We start from the raw sequence: 8929 nt of genomic DNA on the forward strand, positions 1-8929 counted from the left end.
TTGCGTTATATTTGGCTCGTTGACGTACCGACACGTGTTGCCGGTCCAAAGGTCTGACATCGACTGACGCCCCCCCTCTCCGGCATGCACTTATGACGTGTACGCTCGAGACAAACAACACTACGTTAATGCATACACTAAAATTATTATTAACATGTAAGCCACATGTTGCTCATTGATGAGCGTAAGTCTCACCTAATATACGTGGATCGGTCATTGGCCGTCTTTATCCAGGATACTCCTACAACCTAGCCACGTTACCTCGAGTCCGTGGCGGCCATGTTAGGACTTTACAGTCGAATTAGCCATCCTGCGAATAATGTGGCCAACCCATATCACTTCAATCATCATCATTAGCTCACTACACGTTCCCACCGAGGGGATCGGAGCCTGCCCTAAGTTTACAGGTTACTGGGCCATAGTCAACCACGCTGGCCCAGTGCAAGTTTATTATTACTTCTCAGATATGTGCAGGTTGCATGTTTTCCTTCACCGTAAGAACGTCGGATAAATGTACATATGTAAATCTGAAATCGAAAAAACTTATCGGTAACTGACGGGATTCGAACCCGTCCAGCAGATCGCAAGTCAAGTGCTTGAGCATTGAACCCCCGACGCTCATATCACATCAAATATAAGAGCTTAAAATCATGATATATTTTTATGCAATTGTATTTTTTTATAATGAAGTGTAATTAATTAATTAATTATAATAATTAATTACATTTTACTTGTACAAATAAATGAAAACAATATGGTATAATTTAAATTACTCATTAAATATTCATTATGAAGCTACGGTGAAAATGGGCTGCGATAATTGCACGAATAAGATTTTACCTCTACTTGAACAACAAGGAAGGAAGTTCATTAAAATATCATTGAAGTCAAATAATTGGGAATAGAAAGTGAAATTGATTAACAAATGAAAAATCTTTGACCTGTTATTAAGTAACCAGTAAAATTTATTTACAGTACCTTAAAATGATCACTCGCTATCTATTATTCTCGGTCTTTTTGACCATAAATTCAACAAATACATCCCGATGTTACTAAGTTTTTGCATATTTTTTTCATTCGTTCTATGACACTTAGATTTCCGATTTGTTTTTTAGGAGAAGGGGACAAATTATTTGATCCGACGCCCGCATCCGTAACGCCAGAAGAACTGCAGATGCGTTGCCGGTCTTTAAGGATGGTGTACGCTCTTTTCTTGAAGGCCGCTAAATCGTTACTGAACATATTGTTATTTTTTATTATCTATGTTTTGTTAAAGATAATTAATAAAATTTATAATAATCAAAAAGCGCCAATAGCCTAATGATTAAGGGTAAGGATTTTCGATTATGAAGTCGGGGGTTCGAATCCCGCCAATCGACTATTGTCGTAAACCATGTCCTAGCACGAGTCTAGAGCTTAGTTGGAATGGTTAAAGAAATATTAGTAAATTTACAAAAAATCTGCTAATATTTTTATAAATAATGACCGGGATGGTATATTTGATAAAGAGATTTTGCTCTCAGAAGCCCAGTTCTTTATATGAATAACCAGTTTAAATAATCAACTTTTATTCTTGTCAAGCCGAGGCTACGTTGATTATCTAGCGATGTATTGTAAATCAATATACGATTGTTGTAAACATAGAGAGGAGAAATCATGGAACTTCGTCGGAACTTCAGGTTAGTAGAAGTTTCTGTGGCCTAACTTGATTGAAGCGTTTCTGTTATAAGTAGTCAAGGATTGAACTGCGTTTAAAGTTATGCGAGTTTGAAATAGCAGAATATATTAAAGATGAACTGACTAATACTAAAAATGCGAATGTTTGTATGAATGGATGGATGGATGTTTGTTAGAAAGTATCTCCAAAACGGCTGCATGTTTCTCGCTGAAATTTGGCATAGATATAAAACATAGTCTGGAAGAAGACATAGTCTACTACTTTAGTTTTTTTTTTTAATTTCGCTTGGACGGTGTTGCGGACAATAGCTTGTATTAAATAAAATACTGACAGCATTACGATAAAGGTAAAAGTATAGATTGAAAGTAGTATAATAAAGAAGAGCATAATTCAAATAAAAGCGAATTATAAAAAACACAATTGAAGAAAAAAATAAAAAAGACCGAATTGTTTTTAAATAAATAAAGAAGAAAAATCTTCTTCACATTTTAAATTCTAATGTAAAAAAAAATTATAGCCATAGTATTTTTCCACGCTTTGCAACATTTTGCATAAAATGACGCAGCACTAATTAATGTTTCATTGGAATAAAACAAATGCAAATATATTCGAAGATGAAAAAGCTGCAGAGTTTTCGACCACAACGAATCTCTTTACGGATTGGAATATAGACCGAGATGCTGGAGCCGGGGAGACAGACGGCGCGACACCCATGGCGCCAAGTTATCCAGTATCGTCAAAGATTAAGCAACTTACAGATAGGTTAATATTACTTTCTACCTATAAATTTCACATTCAGTATCATTTAGAGGTTTGACAGTCTACATATCTCATACTTAGAAATAATAGAATTTATTCCCTAAATTACCATTTAAAGATGTTCAGTGTAGCAGTTAGTTTATCAGCGTCTAATTTTGTTTTGCTATCAGTGGACACAAAGAGCAAAGTTTTGAAGTAGATTGTCAACAAGTGAGGTAAAATATATTAATAACCTGCAACAATAAAACGCATAAACTAGCCGAATAAATATAAGAAAGTCGAAAGAGGTGAATATTAATTAATTTGAGACTTATTCAATTTATATTTTTAGGTCTGTACTATATAATCTTTGATATGGCTGCTGCAAGAACCAAATCTGAAGCCTTCAGCGGTTATTCATTGGTCGATTTCTCAAACGATAACACATCGACCAATCATAAAGCAATAGAAAATATTTCTGACCAATCATAGATTATAATTTAATATTTTTTAACCAATCAAAGGTCATTCTTTCTATTAACGTTATACAAAACGGGAAATTTTTCATAACACAAGCTTCTGTTTGATACGTGCTAAACAATTAAGTTCAACGGATGGTGACGTGATTATTAAGTTACAAGTGACGTGTTAAGTTACAATGGTCATCATTTACATAGACATCCTACTTCTTATCATCTTGGTAAGTACTAAGAACTTATATTATAATATTTTTTCTCGATAATTTAAAACATAGCTTATGTTACTAGCCATCGAAATAATTTCTTATTAGTAAAAGATTTTTTGTAATTAATTTAACCCTTATGTTCATTTTGTAACTATACATACAACTTTTTAAAAATATACGATTACTATAAAATAATTTTTAACTTTGTATTTTGCTTTTCTTCAAAAAAGAACTTTGCGTAAATCTAGAACAATCTGGAACAGTATTTAGAAAGATTACCATAAAAAACCTTATTTTTTTTCATTTATGTTACGAAAATACTTATTCTTATTTCAAAAAATATATGAAGACACTGTTTAGTTAAATAGTTATAACCCTTTGAACAACGGAGGTTATAAAAATTAAAAAAAAAACGGGACCCAACTGCAAAATCTTTCGATCAAAAAAAAAATTCTGAGCACTAGGGTCGGAGTTACGCAGTAACACACATGAAAAAGGACATAGACGAATTGATAACCTCATCCTTTTTGAAGTCGGCTAAAAAGATTATGTTTTACCCAAAAACATGTATCACCAAAACTGCTCTGGATAAAGTACTTTGTTATTGTCAAGGTCGTATTTTGGAAGCGTACGCATGATCATAATTTCGTGTATTGTTTCATATCAGGGTCATCTAAAAAGTTTGACATGTTTAAGCTAAAATGTAATTCTTATATCTAAGTTTTTTAAGGTTATAATATATATGTCGTATTAAATATTTAAATGTTACGCATTTATAGGTCAAGTTTTAGTAACACTTTAATATTGAGTTTCTAAAACCAAAATCCTCGTTTAAAACATATTGTTGTGTCACGTAAAGAGTTTTTGGTCTTAGAAACCAACTTTAAGTAAAGCTTTATTTTGTTACAGCTAGCTCTTATTATATTCACGTGTGGTTACTCTGTGTATAGAGTACATCGGTTACAACAGAACGGACAGGTTTGTCAGTTTGTTACTAATATTATAAATGCGAATGTTTAGATGGATGGATGTTTGTTTGAAGGTATCTCCTGAACCACCGATCGTATGTCGATGAAATTTGGCATATATATAGAACATAATCTGAGATAATGAGAGCGTCGGTGGCTCAGGGGTTAAGAACTTGACTTGCAATCTGCAGGTCGTGGGTTTGAATCCCGCCATGTACCAATATGTTTTTCGATTTACATAAGTACATTTATCCGATGTTCTTGCGGTAAAGGAAAACATCGTGATGCAACCTGCACATATCTGAGAAGAAATTTAAAGATATATGTGAAGGCAACCAACCCGCACTTGGCCAGCATGGTTGACTATGGCCAATCACTGATGATGACGATGATAGAACATGATCTGGAAGAACGGAGTCGCGGGCGACAGCTATGCATAATTTTTTTTTACAATAATCGTTTAAGTCGTTTCGGAGGAGATAAGTAACATTGTGACACGAGAATATTTATATAGTTTTTATTATTTTTAGGTGGCAATTTTACTAAAACCAACAAGGGTACTATTTTCACATAAGAAAGAAGGAGAGTCTACGGAGGAATTACGGTATGTAACATAAACTGGTTAACAATCCTTAACGTTGGCTTCTGAGGTCCCAATTTCTGTATAAAAAATATCGTCATCAACGATTTAAACGGATATTATGGTCTCTGAAGCCCACGCTAAATGTTATCAAACTTTTACCCATGTCCTTATATTTTTTTAATTAATTATTTTTTTTAGAACTGTGGTGGCGTATCAAAATCCATTTACTGGGGACTATTGTATCCACAAGAGTCGTGCTGGTCCAAAAGGCTACATGAATGCGACACCCGTACCAGATTCCCCGGACAGCGGGGTATCAGATGAATATGAACCAATTAATCTTGGTCCACAGATCGAGCAAGATATGGTTACGGAAATAGGACAAGGCTTTAAGGTAAAGTTGCTGACAAAATCCAACTTTATACAAGCACTCACGTGTAAGGATCAAAGTACAATTCTTTAAAAGACTTTAAGGATATTTGAGCTTCTAAACCAGAGATGAAGAGGTCATGGTACTCAATACAATATTTTATGTACGACACTAAACGAAAAGAACGCCAATGATCTCCACGGATTATTTCCAATAATAACAAAGTCTAATACTATTTGATGAGATTTGTGTATTTTTATTTTTTTATTTTAGTTTCAGGAACCACAGAAACAAATGAATTACAGCGGGGACAACAGCGTCAACAAAACATGGAATTGGAACTACACGGAGTATCAAATATAATATAAAAAATAAAAATAAATTTTATTGGTTTTCACTGTTGAAATACTTCTACAAATATATATCGTCATCCCTTTCATTTAGCTTGAAATAAGTGAGATAACAATATATTTATGTACGTTTGTTTCTGCAGTGAAACCCTAGGTTTAAAAATTTCCATTATGATGTTTAGCATTAATCATCGTTCATATCATCTCATTAATATAAAGATATAAATTTTATTGTTGTTACACAGATATTATAAATTTAAATTTTTTTTAAATAAATACTTGTTAAATATGTTAAGCATTATCGTCGGTTTCTGAGACCCTAATCCCTGTATAAAACATCGTTATATCTGTTTTGTCAAAGATAATGAGATGAGTTTTATACAAGGATTTTGGTTTTAGAAACCAATTATTAGTGACCAAAATTGTTTATCCTACGTTCCAATCCAAGCAGTTAAAAATAGATAAATTCTAAAGGTTGGTAGTGAAAAAATTTTTTACCTAATTTTATAGCATCTAGTTACTATTATGTTGCAATATATTTGACATTGACACAATATTTACAAAATAAATGTAAAAATATTGCAGTGGTCGCCATGTTTGGTATTTCCACGTTTCCCTGTTTACGTAATTTAAGCATTGGATTGAAACGAAGTATAGATAAATTTAAGTTTTCTTTGCTTCTACTAGTTTAACTTAATTTACACTTTACTTAATAATATTAACTACTCTGAGTGTTAAAATCAGTTAATTCTTTGAATTTATCGCATATTTAGTCACGAAGGCGCTCCTTGAAACTTAGTTTTATATTACATACAGATTCTTAAGAAATATTAACTTTATTTTATCTTAAATAACACGTTTATTGTTTAATGTTGACTGAAGAGTCTTAAATGTATGATATTAAATAAAATATTAAAGACGAATAATTAATTTTATCTTTATATCTTTTCGCACGTGTTGCATATATTATATTTTTCTAAATGAAAATGCTACTTCTCAAATAAGATTATGAATAAAAATTTAGGCTTATGTTTAAAAATATACTTAGATAAAATCTTTCGAACCACGTGATGTGTTTTTTGTTAATTACTAATTATAATAAAATATTCAAAATTAATTAATTCTTTCTTGGTGTTTCTGATTTAAGTTGTAAAATATTATTACATGGATAGGAACCCAAGACCTGCTTACAAGTCAACTGGTTAACCCCTGAGCCACCGAGGGTCTTACTTTGATAAGCAAAAATATTCAGATCGATCTTTAGAATTTTATACTCTGTAGTCAACGATTATTGGATTTAAAACTGAGAGCTGTCAATTGAATTTTATTCTTCTAAATTTTACATGGCATTTTATAGCCAGACATTTTAAATAATTATAACAATCCTTTTTTACGCTTCTTGCTAACTTGCGTAAGATTACTGTGGATAAGACGTAGTTTTTTTGTCAGTCAAGTAACTAACAAAAAAATGCTTTCTCACAAGAGTCCTTTCATCTTTAAGGCTTTACAAGTGAAAAGAGGTCAGTTTTAAAGTTGCACCTTTTCAGTAACACGGATTACTGAAAGTTAAAGTCTTCAGAGCTTAAAAATGCTGTCTATTAGTGTTTTAAGTTTTAACTCTTCGCTAAAACGAATGTAAACTTGACACTGAGTGTAATCCTGTTAAAATAACATCTGCTACGTTTCTTATTTATTTTATAAACTAATATTTATATTATGTTAGTTTTAATAATAATTAAATATATTTGAATTACACAATTAAAAAAAATTAAATTAATATGTCTATATTACATATCTGAGAAGAAATTCAAAGATATGTGAAGTCAACCAAACCGCACTTGGTCAGCGTGGTTGACTATGGCCTAGTCACTCTTAACTTAGGGTAGGCTCCGAGCCCCTCAGTGAGTGAGGGACATGTAGTAAGTTGATGATGATTTAACACATTTTGAACAGTCTACTGTAAAATAGATCATCATCATCAGCGTACTATACGTCCCCACACATATGTCGCTGAAATAGCGAAGAGACCGTTGCCCATAGACTTACGCAATTGCATAAGCGTTGCCTACCTTTAATCGACGGAGGAGAGGATGCACAGAAACAAAATATTTTCCCTTTCCATGCATCCTCTCATCCGGAAAGTCCTCTTCCACTTCCCATCGTTTCCTTATAAGAAAAAGGGTGGGAAGGGAAATAGGACTAAAGTAGGCATCAGGGACGCACACGCATCAGACTGTACGCGGAATTGCTTCCACTTGACGCCTGTCTTCTGTGTGGTCGTGGTATTTCACCGGGCGAGCCGAGACAATACGTGCGAAGATGTTAAAGCGGGCTCTACTACTGTAAGTAAATTTTCTGTTAAAAATTCTATTGGGCCAATTGTTTATTTTAGTTATGATCCATTCGAAATATGATTTTAGCGTTTAATTAAAAGAAAACAAAGTTTAAACTCGATCAACAATTAATTTTACAAGCCAATATGTGCGTAACCGATGAAGTGGCTTTTGACATGTTTAAACTAAGTTATAAGTGATTTTCTTAAGTTTAGTTAAGTTTCTATCGAAACTTAGCTTCTTCGTACATAGGCAACGTAAATCTTAGAAACTATTATTGTGTCTTTGCGCGCTCCGTACACAATGATAAATCGTCGACGAGAGTCGTCTTAGGTCAGTGCAGGCATAGAGGCTTTATGTCAACTGTATAGCTCCGCCATCTTGAAAATCACGGCGACTTTTTCGCGCCAATCTTTACATTTAGGTAGCCAGCGACTGGTTTTGGAGACCAAAGAACAACATGTACGAAACTATGTGACATTGTGTTCATCGACTAAAATCATTAAATTATTAATATAAGCGTGAACTTCGTATCTCTTTTTAAAGACATTGTGCAGAGAAAAAGTTCACAAGTAATTAAAAAAAATTTTGGTCATGAACTGTGTTCGAATTTCAAACGATGGCAAACCTATAAGTAGATGTCAATATGAACAATGACTATATTTTTAACAGACTTCAAAAAGAAGGTTTTATGTATTCGTCCGTATGTGCCGCATGGAAGACATGTAGACATTTTCCTTGTGTTGAATAAAATTATTGTACAATGAAACGCAAGAACACCTGAGGACAAGAAACTGCAGTTTGATTTTCGAACATAATATATTTCGATGCACCTCAATACTCTGACGTCACTGACAACACACATTTTCACTTATCTATAGAACTAATATTTCTTACTGCTGAATCCAAAATAATCACAGATAGAATTCAAACCAAAGTAATTCATTATACTATTGGAAGAACAATAATGGATCGATACCTCTAAACGAAAGACAATCTTTGGATTGCTGTTTTCATCTTTATATAAGTTAAATTTGTAGCAAAATGTATTAAAGTGCTATTTGAGAGCCTTTTTTTTCAGAGGGGTATGCTTTATGCATATTCCACGCCCCGGGGTAGGCGCGGTAGTTATGTGGGATTCTCTTCCGGACGTGAAGCATACCCACTAAACCCCTCTGTTGCTTGCGCTTTCGTCTGCGACCACGCCTGCGTCAGCTGCCGAAG

The 8929-nt window shown here is 33.2% G+C and overlaps 1 long non-coding RNA gene across 1 annotated transcript; it reads left to right on the top strand.

Moving 5' to 3' along the window:
* Positions 1 to 3003: 3003 nt before the first annotated feature.
* LOC106117745 (uncharacterized) lies at positions 3004 to 4673 on the top strand. Its single transcript, XR_001227895.1, has 3 exons — positions 3004 to 3116; positions 4011 to 4079; positions 4600 to 4673. It is a non-coding gene; the product is annotated as an uncharacterized LOC106117745 (long non-coding RNA).
* The last annotated feature ends 4256 nt before the right edge of the window (positions 4674 to 8929 follow it).

Source organism: Papilio xuthus, unplaced genomic scaffold, assembly GCF_000836235.2.
Source record: "Papilio xuthus unplaced genomic scaffold, Pxut_1.1 DF827679.1, whole genome shotgun sequence".
In the NCBI taxonomy this organism is placed as follows: domain Eukaryota; kingdom Metazoa; phylum Arthropoda; class Insecta; order Lepidoptera; family Papilionidae; genus Papilio; species Papilio xuthus.